General features: G+C 34.3%; 1 pseudogene across 1 annotated transcript; it reads right to left on the minus strand.

Moving 5' to 3' along the window:
• Positions 1–10,762: 10,762 nt before the first annotated feature.
• Positions 10,763–13,623, minus strand: LOC147548767 (uncharacterized; annotated as a pseudogene). The gene is made up of 6 exons (XR_015237383.1): positions 13,408–13,623; positions 13,123–13,294; positions 12,797–12,924; positions 12,135–12,409; positions 11,704–11,952; positions 10,763–11,553 (listed from the first exon to the last, which is right to left on the minus strand). The product of XR_015237383.1 is annotated as an uncharacterized LOC147548767 (transcript).
• Between the last annotated feature and the right edge of the window lie 4,858 nt (positions 13,624–18,481).

The raw sequence follows: 18,481 nt of genomic DNA on the forward strand, positions 1-18,481 counted from the left end.
CTGAGAGATTGTAAGAAGGATAATGATACAATTCAGAATTTCTTGCCAAAATCAAGCGAATCTGTGACAGTCTTGCTGCTGCTGGTAGTCCAGCCTCTCCTAAAGAAGTTATGTGAGTATTATAAGTGGATTACCTTCTGAATTCGATGCTTTTTCTACCTCTATATGAATTAGACAACCTCCTGTTACAATTAATGAATTACACAATCTATTATTGAGGAAATCACTCTAAGTGATAAGATGAAGATGACTGTGTCATCAGATCACAGTGTTCTGATGGCATCAAATTCTCAATTCAAGAACAAATCTTCCACTCAATTTCAAGGGAATTCTAATAATCAAAATTATTCTAATCGAATTCAAGTCTCTAATTCAGGAAGAGGTTCCAACTCTTTCAGAGGTAGAGGAGGAAGTAACTTAGGTCAGAGAGGAAATTTCAATCGATTTCATAACTAAACTTCTAACTCATCTAAAAATGGTCGATCTGTTTGCCAAATATGTCACAAAGTTGGACACACAACCTTGGAATGCTATCACAGACTCAATTTTTCTTATCAAGGAAGATCACCACCATCTAACATTGCTGCCATGCTTGCCTCAGCCAATGTCTTTGGTTATAATCCGTGGTTTGCTGACTCAGAAGCCACTAGTCATATAACTCCTGACTTGTCTCAACTAGCATCTTCTTCTAATTTCACTGGTGGAGAGAGAATCACCACAGCTAATGGCCAAGGTATGGACATTACTCATACTAGTAATACTTCCTTTATGATGAATTATAGACAATTTAATCTTCATAATGAACTTAGAGTACCTGAAGCTTCTCACAATCTCTTATCAGTTCATAAGGTTACCATTGATAAGCATTGCTCATTAACTTTTGATCCATTTGGATATTATGTGAAGGACCTCAACTCGACCAAGACTCTTTTCCAAGGGCCAACTAAGGGTGGTCTCTATCCAATTTCCTTCTCTCCAAATAATACAAGCTCAGCCCATGCCTTTTCAACAAAGTGTTCACAAGACCATCTGTGGCACAATAGACTTGGACATCCATCTTTCCGATCCCTTCAAAGACTCAAGCCTTTCATTCTCCCTAATAATGCTTCTATGAAGCCTATCTTTTGTAATGATTGTCAATTAGGTCGAAGCAAGAAGCTTCCTTTTACTATTTTTGTATCTAGCACTTCTAAACCACTTGAAATACTGCATGTTGATCTTTGGGGTCCATCACCTGTACCATCTGTTAGTGGTCATGAGGATTAGGATGAGGAAGAGGAAGAAGAAATATGAGGGACACAGACGGTTGGCCTGTCAGTCGACCGTCAACGACCACTTTTGAGTTTTCTTATTCTCATCGGATATGTAGTAATAGTTTCATATCACTTAGGAGAGCGTTTAGAGCGTGGACCTTATGTGTGAGCTTAAAGTGTGATCTTAAAGTTAGTAAGTATTGAGTGGGCTCGTGGAGCCTTCACTAAGGCAGGGATTGCTACTAAGGGATCGCATGGAAAGTCGTTAATCAGGCATTGAGCCTTCTCTAAATAGAATAACTTGGATGACAATAAGACATATAGTTGTAAGTATCAATGAAGGCTGGTCCTTGTTATTCAACAAATTGTCAATGAGTGGAGAGAACCTAGACATTATATTCTTGGTTGCTAGATACCATTATCCCATGTAGGACTATCCACACACCCATCATATTCATACATACAACATACAAGAGAATTAAAAGTAAGGCCGATTGATTCTAAAAAAGAGAATGTGCAACATGAGTGAATTTGGAGCTCGGCAAGGAGGGTGCGAATATGTAACAAATGCCCTTGACAATTGCATATTTTACTTTCTTGTATTCGGCCTATATTCAGGCCGAGCATTTTATCGGGCGCGAAAGCAATGTACTATCATCCAACTCAAGACCAATTGGCAATGAGTGGAGAGGACCTATACTTTATATTCGTGGTTGCTAGTTACCCATGTGGGACTATTCTCACACGCCCCCGCACGTGTGGCGTTCTTTGAGCCTAACACGTGTTTTTTTTCATTACGGGTGACGTGGAGCACGTGTGGCTTTTAAGCCTATCACGTGTGGGCCTAGCTCTGATACCATGTTAGGTTTGTGGTCATCCAACTCAAAACCAATTAGCAATGAGTGGAGAGGACCTATACTTTATATTCTTGGTTTCTAGTTACCATTTATATACATTATTAACAAACATAAACAACCTTGTTACAGCTATAGCCGTGACAACTCTGTATCCTTAAAGAAAACGAAAGATCCACTCATCTGAGCTACAAATTGAGAAGGAAATACCAATATCAAATTACAGTTTGAAAGGTCCACTCTTAGCTGCATATCTAAGTTTCCAAATTAAACAGCGTTTATTATTCTTAAATTATACAATCGGTGTTGATTTTGTATACTGTATTAACTAAGTATGATATTTTGAGGAAATATATAGTAATTTATACGTGTTGCATAATGAACAAAAAAATGTTTTACATATTTGTGTTGAACAACACAATGGCATGTTTAATTAAGCAAAAATGATAAGATGCACGAAAAAGTCGAAATCTGATGGTGGACGTCCTGGATTCAACCCACTACTTTTATCCTTCTAATATTGGGATGAACCTATGCTATCAACTCCGGGTTCTCAAGTGGGTGGAATCCAGGCCGTTCACGGCAAATTCCAACCTACACTTGTCTCACTATTTCGAAGAAGTTATCATTTTCGTTTCGTTGAACATGTCAGTGTGAAGCTGCCTACGTACCCCCGAAATTAAAAGGAATCAAGCATCATGTAATTTTGTATCCTATATCTAATTATATCACCATAAGTGTCTTAGCAAGGTAAAAGAACAAAACTTCAAATGACAAAAATTTTCTGAGAAGTAACAATGCTCTTTTCCTCTTCAAATGCAACTGGTAGGCCTTGTTCCGTAACCTCTACTTATGTTTGAATTCTTGAAACAACTCGAGCCTGCTATTATAATCAGTTGACGCACAATACGGGTGATCGGGTCCGTGGTATAGATTGACAGAAATTAGCAACTCGGTCATGTGGAAGATCTTCAAGGTCAATTGTCTTTATGGTTCTTTGTTTTTTTGTATTCTTTCATACCCATCACGAATTTTTCTCTTACTGGCTTGATGTAACTCTTCGTTTTTCTGAGCTCGATCACTTTTATTGTTGGTGGTAACTAATAAATTTTCATCTTTTTGCTCCATCTTCATGTTTGTTGTTTGTGTTTATGCAGCTACGATCTCGCGGTGATTGATGTATCCTGGATAGATATTTTATACGAAGGGTGACGTTATTGGGACACTTCAGTACAATATGTTTCTGCAGAAATTCATCTCCATCTTTGTTGATTACTTTCTGGCAATGGGGAAATTAAAGCAAGGATTATGAATGTAGTACCCCTACAAGTAACTAGTGGGTGCCTATAGCAGCACCACTAATAACCCCACTAGAAACCCTACTGCCCCTCACCTCTTCTTCTTCATTTTTTTCTAGCCCCATTTTTGTAGAGATAGAGAAAGAGTGAGAAAGTGGGATGGTGGTTTCCTTCCCTTCCATTACAACCCCATTAAACCCTTTTAACCCCTAAACCCTACATCCACTTTGGGAGTTTCCACTTTCTTCATCTCTTCATTTTCTTTTGTAGACATTAGTGTTGGTTCTAGAGAGGGAAACTAGGGCAAGTGAAGGAGAAGAAGGAGCCATCAAGTTTGGTGATTTTTCTTTGTTGTTCTTGGTGTGGAGCTTAGTTTGCTTTCGATCTAAGGTAGATTTCTATCTCTCTAGGGCTTGAATAACCATTTTTATAGATAAACCTAGACATACAAGATGAAACTACAAACCCTAGATGTTAGAATTACTTGAACATAGATTAGGGTTCTTGACACAAATATATATACTAGAAGTAGTAGATTTATATTCCTACAAACTTATTTTTAGGTCACTTTGAATCTCATTTATGTGTTAGATTTTGAGGATATTTGCTATAATGACCTACTTGATGAACCATACAATCTTCATTTACATTTTCATGCTAGATTCATGTATTACAATGATATTTAGGGCTAAACCTCTTTATTTGCCATGATTTTAGTATATAACTCTTATAATTAGATGTCTCTCACTATTGGACAATACTCTTTATACAGATAAATGAACATGTGCTAGAAGTCAACATGATATGTGAATTTTAGGCTATTATCATCATTGATTCATTACTTGCAAACATTATAAATATGAAACTCGTAAGTCGTAATATGCTAACGAATATGATTTTGATTTATGTATGTTGTGGTGTGATGCTATTATATGTGTGTGATGTGATGGAGTTGGTGGAGAGTTGTGAGAGTTTTGTGGTTGGTTCGACCCTCTCTACCGGATGTGATATTGGTATGGAGCGTATGGGGTCGGTGCTAACACAATGGATGACCTTGTGGATCACACTCTCATACAACGTGGATACCAACTTGTCATATTGCTTTTGGTTGTTTATTACAAATGGTGTGATATTATGTATGTGTGATGTGATGGAGTTGGTGAAGGGTTGTAAGAGTTTTGTGGTTGGTTCGACCCTCTCTAACGGATGTGATATAGGTATGGAGCGAATGGGGTCGGCGCTAACACAATGGATGACCTTGTGGACCACACTCTTACATAAGGTGGACACCAACTCGTCATGTCGTTTTTTGTTGTTTGTTATACATGTGGTACACTTTATTTCTAATGGTCACAACTCGAATACTATACTTGGACATCTTTACATGATATGTGGTTGTCTATTTGTTTTGGTAGCTCTTGAAACTGTCTATTGAGGCTTTAAAGGTTTCGAAATCTACTTGTTGCGGTCTGACCCAACCTTTTATTTTTTAGGACAAGGAAATCGGGAAGTGCCACCTGCTTGAGTCATAGTTAGCCTTGAAGGAGTTTCTTTAGTGGTTTTGTTTCTTTCTTTAGGTAGTTATTTGGAGTTGTATCTCCTAAACACTTGGTGTTATTTATGTTTTATCTTGTCCGACATTTGTGTCGATGATTTAGAGATATCCGGTGAGTTTTGAGAAACTTGGTAAAGTTTAATTAGTTGATTTATTGTTACTTTTTGAGCTTCATGTTCGATACTATTTGTCTCCTTGATGAGTATATCGTATATGTTTACTGTTCTGCGGAGAAATGCTTTAAGTTTAGGTTTTCATGGCGGTCGACGTGGAAATCTGGATTTGGGGCGTTACAATGAATCAATGAACTAGTTGATCAGAATTGAGTATGTCTGAGTGCTTGCTTGATTAACCTATTTATAGGTTTTGTTTTTCTAAAAGTATTTTAACTGCAGATTTGATTTGACGTCCTTTCAATTTTGTGTGTTGTATGGGCTGCTTCTTTTTAAATTTTTTTATGTTGAGTCTTTAACGGCTGAAATTTGTTTCTAATTAGAGAAATTTTTTAGACTAAATCATGATATTCAGGAGTATTTTGGTTGTTAAAAAAAATTTAGAAATATGTATAGAATCTTGGAATCACATATATATGTTTTTCTATTAAACTATCATTTATATGTGTTTTCTGTTATGTGTCATTCTTCACCAACTTCATTCACCTCTCCATGAGTTCCATGTTGTGACTCGAATGGGTTAGATTAGTTCTTCAATATGTAATGGTAACGCCTTGAAGTCCTACTCATCTATCTGCCTATATATCAAAAGAATTGGACCTGTGGTAACATTTGGTAGCCCAAGTGGTGGATAACGTTGACATAAATTTCAAAACCATAGAGGTCCTTGGTTCGATTCACAGGTTGATTCTATGGTTTATTAAACTTGGGTTATTAAAGTATAAATAATGTGGTTGGGCTTTAAGCCATAGTTTAGTTGCGACCATAAACTCGTTCTTGTAAGAGTTTGAATTAAGCAGTTATCGTGCTTATCACATCTTTGATGTATCAATGCATCTTTGATGTATCAATGCATCTTTGATGTATCAATGCCATTGTAATGACTAGCGTGTAATCAGTTGCCAAAGAAAAAAAAGATCGAAAAGGGCCTTATTTATAATTTGAAGTTTATCTCTCCGCAACTTTCTATAACCGATGTGGGATAATACTTAATTCACTAGATAATGAAGTAGTTTTACTTTGTTTAAACAAAAGTATTAACAAACTAAAATATAGTTTTCTATGAGTCAGCAAGAGATCCATGCTTAAAAGGACACATAAGTTGTTCGCCACTATTAATTAAGAAACAATGAGAAGAAATCTACTCATTTGATTAGTCAAATATTTCATTTTAATATTTTCTCAAATCTTCGATATTTATTGGTGTTTTGAGACTAAATGTAGATACAGGTAATTTGCGTTTTTCTATTTGAATAGGGTCTACTCATCGAAACAACTCGAGGCATACCGTTGCGTTCATATCATCAAGGGCTTGAATTTCAAATAAAGGTCTTAATAGAACAGGTTCCATTAAAATGAGATATAAACATATAAAGTTTGAGTTATAACTTGTGAATAGTTAGAGTTAGTCCCACATCGAGTTCTAATGCCAACGCGTGAAGGTTTATAAGCAATTACTTACTCATACTTGGATACTGAGTAAGAATTATTATGGTTTTTTGTGTGGTTTGCACAACACACGCGCGTAGACATGCAATGGGCGTTCTAGAGGCACACTTTGCATGTGGAGCGTGGGAGCCTTTCAGTTTGGTACATTAGATGGAATGCAGCGAACGAAATATTTATTGACTTGTCCTTAAAGTTCCCGTGGTCATCACACATATCATCATCCAACAAACATGGTGTCAAATTAGAGAAGCTCTTAGGTATCTTTTATTTTTCGTCTAATTTTCTTTCTATCCGACGGGACAATCAAATAGGAAGGGACACTTCTTTCATTTCATTGATAGAAAGTGTAACTAGAAAAAGAAAGACTGTTTTTTTATACATGTCAAAGTGATGGAAAAGAAAGAATATCTTTGACATATCCATCGAGTTTGTCAACTTTTTTGAAAATGTTAAAAAGAAAGATCTTTTTGTGGACAACAGAAAAACTCTACTCGGAAGAACTGTATAATCATTGGATTTATACTAACGAACAAAAAAATTAAGTAACGCATTTTTAAATAGAACTAGGCATAACCCGTGCCTCCAGCACGGTGAAAATCATATCTATAAACATTGTACTCAGGATATAAACATTCAAATAACAAATAAATTTTGTTCGATATTCTCTCTGTTTAAAGTGTCTAGAAAATGGAAGAACCCAATTTTTGTTATAAGATGTGAAGGCACATATGAAGAAAATTAAAAACAAACAGAAGAAATTCATCACCGGTGTCTCAGTCCGCACTAAACGTTTTAGCAAAGTGAGTAAATTAACAATAGATTTATCTAGGTATAACCCGTAGGCACAAACAGTTGACAAAAAGAATCATGACTACGTGGTTATTCCAATATAAATATAGTACAGTACAAAGAATATTTACATTACAAAATGAAAAAAACCAATTATACATGGTTAACACTAATTACTAATCTTTTTGTAGCAAGTCCTATATGATAAATCTCAACCGTCCCATGCCAAGAACAACTCTACGGCCATGAACAATCTAGGCAACTCGCCCTGAACAATCTAGCCAACTCGTATGTATATGTAAATCTACACGTAATGGTAATCATCATTGACATCATAATTCTGCAGACATTTTATTTGAAGGAACTTAGATCTTTAACTAATTATCACTTTCTCATGAAATTCCAACATTCAAAAGTAATGGAAAAGATTATTATCAAATTATCTCAAATAGAAATGACCATGTATTATTACTACATTAACTTCTATGAGAATGACATAATCAACCCCACTAAAAGGCCATGTTACTATTTAATCGATTCGGCAATTTCAGCTTAGGATCAAGATGGGAGAGCTTGATGCCGAATAGGACGATACATGAGAAGGTATTGCTAAATAGTGACACTTAAAAGAAATAAAGACATGTTTATTACGTTATACTAAACAGATGCGACCATATGGAATTTGCACATTACTCGTACTGTTTGTGCTGATTGCTGGCAAAATACATTAACTGATCTGCCAAAATGGGCATGCCGTGGTTAAATCTGTTCAGCTATCAATCAACAGAACTTTCTCCAGTGCCTCAAGAGTGTTCAATATAAACAACCAAGATAGAAAAAAACGTGTCGTTCTCTTAATTCTCATAGATCATTATCATTTTTCTGGTTAATTAGCAAGAAATCCAAAAGAATTGTGCTTGACAATTATACTATTATTAGTTTATTACCACTTTTTTTATAGAACTCAGAAGAACAATTGTGATTCAAACCTTTGATCTTTTCCCCTTAATTTGAGGTCTACCTGTCTCACCCAATTTTCAACCTTTGTCCGGACTTCATCCCCTGAGGCTTCATGAGTAACCGGTGTCACAACTTCTCCCTCTTGGGTGCCCAATTTACTATTTACTCTCCTTTTTAAATATTATATTCAAGCTCTGACATATGCAAACGGCGTTCTTCACTTGATTTAACAAATTCACGCTGAAAGTCAGATGGTGGCTAAGAAGCAAGATTCTATAAATCAAAAGAACACCTGATACCTACTCCCGAAAAAAGATTCTATAAATTAGAGAAAAATACCAACTTGAAAAGTTAACTTCAAATCCTAAGTAGCAAACAGTGATACTCAGGGAGGCATAGACAAAAAAGAGATAAGTGAGAAACCAACTTTTAAAAGTCAAAAACATAATAGACGCACTAAAAAATGCAAAACGACTGCTTGAAACCTCGACGGACCTTCGCCTCATAATCTCCGTATCAGCAGTTCTTATCCTAAAAAGTATTGCTCACACCTCTTTAATTGTTCTTTAGAATCTCTGTCACACAATAACATACGATGTTAAGAGAAAAAACGAATTTGAAAAACAATAAAATATGTCAACAAGTCCGGTACAAATTTTGGGTATCTCACTGCCTAAAGTTGAAAACTATTTCGGGTTCCTACCAATTGAAGTTTAGGAACCAATAAAACACTGTAGTTATCTTGGTACCGGTTGCCATTAGTTATCTTCTAGGCTCGTTACCTATTGCCATTTGTTATCTTCAAGGCTCGTTATTTAATAATTGCTACTACTAACCAGGAAAGTCCTACTTAACACAAAACTTCTAATAACTCTATTTTGGAGTTTAATTAGGATGTCATGTTCACCTAATGGAATCAAATACCAAATCCTTTTTTTATATCACCAAATAGCTACTGTGGTCCCACTTCCAATTGGATAATAGATATCAACCACTAAATTCTTGTGAAGGTATGAGTACCCGTTATACTTTTCAATAATAATTAAATATAAACGCCTATGGTTGTTAGTGGCACCGCCAAAGAAGTAACGATGTGAAACTGACTATAAAGGAAATATGACAGTAAATTATGAACTTACAAATTGAATATGAGCATTCTTTGCAAGAGTGAGCATGAAGTTAGAAATACCACAACTTTTTAGAGAAAGGACAACCTCCAAAAGCATGACTTTTGCATTGTATACCTGGCAAAATAACCCTTAGCTGCGGCATTTCGGGTACTAACACTGCACTTATCAACTAATCAAGTAATCATGAGGGATGAAACGGGTCAAGTAATCAAGTATTTCTTAAATCTCGGGTCAAGTAAGCTTATACCTTGACATTATAAACTTCGCAGAGCCTACGATGTCCCTATTCCACAACCTATAACAACAAAAATTATGTCATTAACTTTAAAAAACATTTAAAATCAAAATGAAACTAAACAATTACCCGATATGCAAAAGATCACAGATTTAGATATTTTCATTATTAGGGAAAATCTGAAACCATATCTGTGAAGAGGAAGTAAGATGAACAATATTATAGGGTTTATTCATGAGGTGTTAATGAGAGAAGGTTGAGGGTTGTGTCTTCTTCTCAATGTTTTGGATCAGGAAATGGTTAGAAAACGGATCGAAAAAAAACGGATCAATATGGTAACGGAATTTGGGCAATTGAAGTTAGAGAAAGAATGAGAATTAAATCTCTATAAGGAGTTTGGGCATTTTAGAGAGAGTTAATGGGACAATTTTTTTACTCTAACCAAGATGAAATCTCTGAGTTAATTGAACCAACCCTGAAATTCATAATCGTTTGCTCCTGTCTTGAATTTCTTTAGCCATCAATTTTATAATCAATTGCTTAAACCACGATTCATAATCTGATTTCTACTGCCATAAATTTTCTAACGTCGGCTGAATAGATGAAGAAGATAAGGCTCAGTCGTTTCCTTTCTTCACTGGTAACGCGTGAAGGAAGATAAGGCTCAGTCTTTTTTTACCTACCCTCACTTGGTGGGTGATTAAATTTGTAAAAATTAGGGTGGGTAACAGATCAAAGGATGTGGATCATATCAAATTCACAACCAACGGCCGGATTTGTCTTTCGACTTGTCCCAGTCAGCACAAAACATTGTGTTTTGTTATATAGAAAGCAATTGACTAGGTATAGCCCGTGCCCATAGGGCACGGGTAAGTGTGTCTATCACAATAAGAAAGCAATTGATTCACAACATCATGTAAGTTTTTTTTTCGGGATTGAATAGTTTCTCTTTTACATACAAAAGAGATTCATCAATTACAAAAACTTTATTGCAACAAAATTCAAGCTAGGAAAAAGGGGGAAACTCACAAACTCACTTCATTCATCAAACCTAAAAAAACACCCATTTTTACAACCTCTTTAAATAAATCAACCAATATCATACCTTACATAAATGTACAAAAGAAGAATATTTTATCTAAGTATTAATGGAGAAGTAGCCTCTAATTCTCACATTATGTATGGTCCTGAACAACAAAATCCTTATCTAACGAAAATAAATTATGACCTATTTCCATAAAACAGAACACCAATAAGATGTTTACTAAGTACAAAATTTTGTATTCTCCACTACCAGGGTTTAATGCACCACTACCAGATTCGCTGATTCTGTTAGTTGTATTCTCCATTTCAATGTAACTCGATCTACCTGCTTAACCAGAAAACCTTTTTCTGAAGTATCAGACATAGATCCTTGGTTTCTCTCAGGTTCCATTACAATCTCATTGTTGTAATCTTCATCTGAAATAACTTCATCAACACTCTTTTCGGCTGAATTTTCTTTATTTCCCTCGTGTAAATTTTTCACAGGAGGTTCATTAGCATCTCTCATTTCCTGGTCAGTGGTGTTTTTTGTCGGAGGAACTTCAGTTTCTTCCCCATTTCCTAACCAGCTTTTGTACAAGTCATCATCCGGGTCTGGTTCACCCATTCCTAGTATGCCTCTTGAGAATGGGGTTCTCGTCTGCTGAGACCCAAAGAATAAATTATCTGTGAACTTTTGGTTGAACCCTTCATTGGATGGGTTGTGGCTGCTAGAATCTACCAGTGGAAGGGCCCGTGGATGTATGAGCACATCCAAGGATAAGAGAGCACGGGCACAGAATTCAGCAAGCTTTGTTCCTGTTTCTTGCTTTCCTGCAACATCAGATTCAAGATTAGGGTCAGACCGCATTAAGGCCAACAAATAGTTTTTACTGTCTCTCTAGAATGAAACATAGTTTAGAAACTGGGGGGAGCTAGCTTAGGAAAGCTAAAAAGGATCATTCGGAAAGCTTAGAAAATTACCTGTACGAAAAAGGTAAAGACCTGGAGATAAATATGGGGGGCGAACACGAGCTGTAGAGAGAAATGATGCTAACGGTGCACTCAAGGCTGCAAGTTGGAAATCAGCCCAAGTTGATGTTTGCTCATTACAAGTGACAGGAAGCATTCTTTTCTTCGTTGGCCCAACCTCCTTCCCAGACATTGTTGCTACATTTATTAGAAGAAAATCAACATTTGAGAGCGCCAACACTCTGATTTCAAGGCACCTCCCTACAAAAGTTCATATAAGTTACTCAGTCTAGCAGAGATAATCCATGAAAGGATCTGATAGTTTGAAAACAAAATTATACTCGATATACGAAGAAATGAAAATCTTACCTTTCTATGTTTCCTTGTTTATAAATTATACACATCAGTAGAAATAAATATTATCATGTTTATAAATATTGTACCACTGTAAGAAGAGCTTCGAGTGCGCATAAAGCAGCAATTTGAACAGAAATTGAAGTAGGCGGTTTGGTATTGAGCATTTCCACTTCCAAATCAATTCCAGTCCGGTGATCCGCACTTGTAGTTGCATGTTTCCTTTTCTTGATGCCGGAAGGCTTCAGTGAGTAAGTTGCAGATTTTGACATGCTGGAAGATGCAACATCACTTCCCTGGAAAATAGACTCTAAATCAACATGTGCATTGTTGATTACTTCCTCGGCAAGGTATAGAGCCATTCCTGCTCAATATCATACTTCACGAATTAGTCACACCAACTAACATGAATAGAATGAAAAGATTATCAAGGTGTATATATAAATTTTAATCTCTTGGTCATTGAATTGTTGTTTTTCGAAGTTGGATGCACAAGAAACTTATTCAAGTACTCCTTCTGCTCTCTATTTAAGTTCAAACAAAAAAGCTTTTGCAACTCGGGTGGTTCACTCGGTAATGGTCATGGTGGAAGTTGCCCAGAAAAAATTACACACACAAATCATATAACAGATTTTAGTTTTGAAGAAAATAAAATCCTACTGTCCTAGTTAGTTGATTGCCTAAGAAAGATGCAGCTTTGGTGTTGAAATATAAGAAAATAAAAAGGCTCTGTAGGGAAGTCCTTTCATACCGACGCCCATGGACAGCAGCAAAGTCTGCATTATTGAGTAAATCTTTATTCTCAGTGCAGGGAATCCACATTTTCTGAAATACTCTGTAAGACGTCGGACCACATCTGCCACATAGGGTAATAGTTGACTGCGAAAGAAACCAGAAAGGCGATTAGAATACGAACATATTTTCTTCTTTTGGTTTATTTACTTATCTGTTTACTTATTTTTATTTAATATATTTTCCTGCACACATCGTACGAAACTACGAATATCATGAGGACAAATAGAAGATTATGCGGAGATAGACAAATCTTCCGACTATGTGATTTTGTATTTTGGTTACCTGCGTACTCCCTTAATTACAGTGAACCATCCACCAAATAAACTGGAAGCACTGAACAAATAAACTCTTGTTGCGTTACTGTCAAGAAGGCCATTAAGGAATCCGACAGTGAACCATCCACCAATAGCACTCTCCTAATGAGCGCTAGTAAAGGGCGAACAAGAATAGTCACCTGGAAGGCAATTACGAATTTACGAGACATTTTTATGATGACTCACTTAAATCAAAATGTTCTAAACTAAGAATAAGTTAAAATGCAAACCATAAGAGACTATCAATCTGTACCTGGACAGGATAAGGAACAGTTAGCATTTTACAACAACAAACCATTAATGGAGATACTCTGGATAGTACCAACTTCTTAGACTTGTTTGCAGCTTGATTTGAGGTCTCGACTGACGCATTGCCTCCTAAGAGGGGAGGGGGTTCCTTTCCTGGAGGAACCAACAGTCTACTAACTTCTCTCGATTTTATTTCTACAACATATAACCATAGACGGAAATTTTAATGGCGCTGATATGAGAAACCTAACTTGGTTGTGGTGTATCATGTGTTGCGTTCCGTTGCAGAGAGCAGGGCTCTATCCTTGGTCATGAGGTTCTTGGTACTGGTTAATAACCACAATGAGATTCTAAGGGAAAAAAAGAGCAAAGAAGAAATCCAACATAGTCGAGAAATTCCTACTTTATACCTTCTTCTAGACCCTGAAAGACATCAGTAAGATGACTATTGAGTGATATTAACACTTTTTGCATCATCAGAGACCAGTTTTCCTTGTCTCCTCTTGCCTTTGGGAGTTTAACAATTAAACAACTGGAATGCTCAATTCATTCATAATTAAAAAAAAAAAATTGGTGAAGTCCAAAATAACAATCTAAAAAACAAAGGTAAAGAACCCATATTTCCCTGGATGGGCTTTAGGAACCTTTTCTCTAATACAAGTTGCTCGGATAATTTAGGTGATTCTATAAAAATCAAACCCCACATTTCATTATCAGCTTTTTGCTAAGGAGTGAAAGAGAAGAATTAAGGCACCTAAAGAATCAGTATTTTATTTTTTTCAATTGAAGCAATCCGATTGAAATAATCATTCTCAATTGAAGCAATCCGATTGAAATAATCATTCTGAATAACTCAAACAACAAAAACAGTAACGACCATGAAAATTTTCTCTTAAACAAAAAAAATCTAGAGAATTAGTAAAATGTTGAAAACTCTTACAACTTCAAAGGAAGCTTCATCGCTGCCTTATTTTCGGATATTCAGATTAGAGTGCTTGATTCGCTCAGGTCTGGTTTTTCTTCTTTGATTTGTGAAGCCCTTATGTGAATTTCGATTTCTTCTTTGATAAGGCGAGAGAAGTTGAAAAATCATGTCCCTTCAGTTGAAAGAGGACATAAATGTTTGCTCTTTTGTTTTTTTCTTTATTTTCTATTTTAAAACCCTAAAACTGAAGAAGATTGAAGAAGCAGGCGTTAGGGTATCGGGAAAACGGATGGTTGCATTGATATGGTTTCGAGGATCACTCGCTAGATATGATAACGTAAGGAGGCCAAAGCAGAGTAGAACATTAAGTTCACCGTGGAGATGATAACGGAAGAAGGATGAAGCAGATTAGACGGCTCTGATTTATTTACTTTCCCAGATTTAGGGTTTTATTTCCTTTCCCTTATTTAGTGGGTGATTCAATTTGTAAAAATTGGGGTGAGTAATAGATCGAAGGGTGTGGATGCAATCAAAAAGTCAATGAACGATCGGATTTGTCTCTCGACTTGTCCCAGCCAGCACAAAACATTGTGTTTTGTTATATAGACTAGGGTATATCCCGTGCCGTAGGGCACGGACACTTGAGAGGGAGATTTTAATTAGTTATTATTTTATTGAGAGAGAGATTTTTATTAGTTATTATTTTTTTGTATTACATTTTTGTTTATTTTCTCTTAAATTAGTTATTTATTTATTGAGAGAGAAATATTTTAATTTCTTTTTTTAACCCTTGAAATTTATTTTGTTTCTTTTTTTCTTAAATTAGAATTTTTATTTCTAAGAAAGAAAGGATTATTATCTTTTAAATAGGTAACTTTATTTCTACGAAAGACTATATTTTAAATTTTGAGAAAGACTTCTAGACGATATCTTTTATTAAAAAAAGACGTTTGTCCCAGTCATCGTTTTCCTTTCTATTTTATTATATAGATTATGATTGAAATTTCTATTTTATTAAAAAAAGACTTCTAGGGTATATCCCGTGCCCTAGGGCACGGACACTTGTATCAATCAAATGTTACGAAATTTATTGTCATATTTTATTGAGAGAGAAATTTTTTTATTAGTTATTATTTTTTTGTTTCTTTTCTATTAAATTAGTTATTATATTATTGAGAGAGATATTTTAATTTCTTTTCAACCATTGAAATTTATTTTGTTTCTTTTTTTCTTAAATTAGAATTTTTATTTCTGAGAAAGAAAGGATTATTATTTTCTAAATAGATAACTTTATTTCTACGAAGGACTATGTTTTAAATTTTGAGAAGGGCTTCTAGACAATATCTTTTATTAAGAAAAGATTTTTATTTCTAAGAAGGAAACGATTATTATTTTTTAAATAGGTAATTTTATTTCTACGAATGACTATATTTTAAATTTTGAGAAGGACTTCTAGACAATATCCTTTATTTAAAAAAAATGTTTGTCCCAGTCATCGTTTTCCCTTCTATTTTATTATATAGATTATGATTGAAATTTATTTTGTTTCTTTTTTTCTTAAATTAGTTATTTTATTTCTAAGAAGGAAAAGATTATTGTTTTTTAAATAGGTAACTTTATTTCTAGGAAGGACTATATTTTAAATTTTTAGAAGGGCTTCTAGACAATATCCTTTATTAAAAAAGGATGTTTGTCCTAGTCATCGTTTTCCCTTCTGTTTTATATAATAGATTATTTCTACGAAGGACTATATTTTAAATTTTTAGAAGGACTTCTAGACAATATGCATAATTAAATAAGGATGTTTGTCCCAGTCATCGTTTTCCCTTCTGTTTTATATAATAGATTGAAGCTTTAGAACAGGGGTCTCTTAATCTCGACTCGAAAAAAATATTAGATTATGCCATGGTGAGATTGAACAAGAGAGATAAAACCCTAATTTGGTTGTGTTAGTGTTCTCGAACTTTATTCAGACAAGAGGGAAAGACAATTTGAGTTTTTTTTTGTCAAAAATATCAATTAGGAGTATAATGTCAAAATTTTAATTGTGACCTAATTGATTTAGATTTACAAAACAAACATCTGATTTGTTAAATAATTCAGCCAATTCATTTCACCCAATTTAGTTCAGCCAATTCAGATTCAGGCACATAAAAAAGAAAAAAAAACTCACCTTACCTAAGAATTTTTTTACTATGTTAATAAACCTTTACTAAATGATATTTTTATTCAAGAGGAAATACATATTTCATCTAAATCTTATGTCGACTTGAATATTTGAATGTAAAATCTACTATTGATCCAAGAGCTCTTAACCTGAGTTAGTTTGCACTTATTAAGTGACACTGCTTGATTTTTCCAATTATTACATAATTTTCACTCACAAAATAGAAAAATAAATAATAATTATAAGTTCAGAGTAAGTGGTAAAAAGAAGTTACTTTTTTTTTTAGTGTATGTTTGTTCACTTAATATCACACGTAAATAATGGCAAAGTGCAAAATTATGAGCTCCAATGTAGAGCTTATTTTCTTACGCTTATTTCGTATGTGCTATAAGATCAAAGTAACTTTTAATCTAATTTAACAGTGACTAATTTAATCCTAAACTAAAATCCGAAAAAGCAACATTAATGAAATACAAATTTCAAATGTTACTCCTAATTATTTTTTTTATAATATTAAGATTTGAACTATAGTCTCTCTAGTTGAGAGATATATATGTGACCACTCAACCAGAGTGAACTTAAGTACTAAATTTGCTAGCTAGAATAATATATGAAAAATATTTTTCATTCGAGCCAAAAAAATTAATCATAATTGAGTGATCATAGTTATGAACCGTTATTTGACATTAAGAAGAAAGGCCTTTGGTATAGGAAGAACGTCATTCCGTATGGACAGTGCATTAAAGAGGCGCAACTTATGTATTTGCTTTTCCTATACCAAATTAGTTTAAGTAGAGCATTAGAACGATGATTTAATAAATAACTAAAATATAAGGACTTGAATAAAATGTAAAGAATAAATTTAATACTTCATTTATTTTTACAGTTTTCTGACATAAACAACTAAACCCTAATATCGATCATTACTATCAACATTGCCATTAACATAACAAAAACTACAAGAGAAGTTTACCATCATTAATGTCTTAGATACAAGCTCTTAATGATGCGGCAAGATCTCATGGATGATGAACCACCATTAATGATGAGGCAACCAACATAAGAAAGAAGAGTCGTTCGACTTAAACAAAGACATCGACTTAAATGAAAGCATCAACTAAAACGAAAACATATGGAGTATATAAAGATAATATATCTTACCTAAGGAAATATTTGTTATAAATCTTTTATTTATGGTGGATGACCACCACACTTTGGTAACTCCCACCACCATAAGTTCTCCACCATTATTTGTATTCAAGCACCATTGATTATATGTAACTCTTGTATTGGTTTTGTAACTCATCGAGAGGCCTATATAAAGAGCTTTCTTGTTAGTGAATAAGATGTACCAAACTGGTGTACCAATGTACCTAATATACCAATATATCAAAGTAGGGAAATCATCTACAAACATATGAATACAAATCAAGTTCTTCTTGTCTCCAGCTCTTGATCTATATATTTCCATTATTTTTCTTCTTCCCTACTTCTTTTATTTTTCACAACACGTTATCAGCACGAATTGCTCTATGCTTAAAGGGAAGAAGAAATTATTCACTCCTTGATCAAGTTATAAGCAAATAAAAGATTGGTAAGTTTGGTCAATTGTGATTGGTAAGTTAAAAGGTATTTGAACCTTTCTTTGTTGAATTTACAAACTATTCATTCTTATTTATCGCTAACCATTTATTTTATTGTTGCTAAGAAATATTGAATCATATGAGAAGGATATGAGAATTGCATACATGCTAATAATGAAATAATTAACATTGCGATCAAATATGAATGTTAATGTGATTCATTCGATGGTAAGGTCAAGGTAAGTTATGATTTAAAAAGAAATTGGTATTACTTTCATAACTAATGTTTATTTTTGTATGAACATATCATAAGTGCATATTTTGGTTTGCTAAAGAAGATTTCTCCGAAGAGGAAACTCAACCACCAAAATTTGATTAAGATCAAACTGAATCATCTTTTTGT

The sequence above is a fragment of the Eschscholzia californica genome, unplaced genomic scaffold, assembly GCF_041429995.1.
Source record: "Eschscholzia californica isolate CP2 unplaced genomic scaffold, dmEscCali1.0.p SCAF_3, whole genome shotgun sequence".
Classification (NCBI taxonomy): domain Eukaryota; kingdom Viridiplantae; phylum Streptophyta; class Magnoliopsida; order Ranunculales; family Papaveraceae; genus Eschscholzia; species Eschscholzia californica.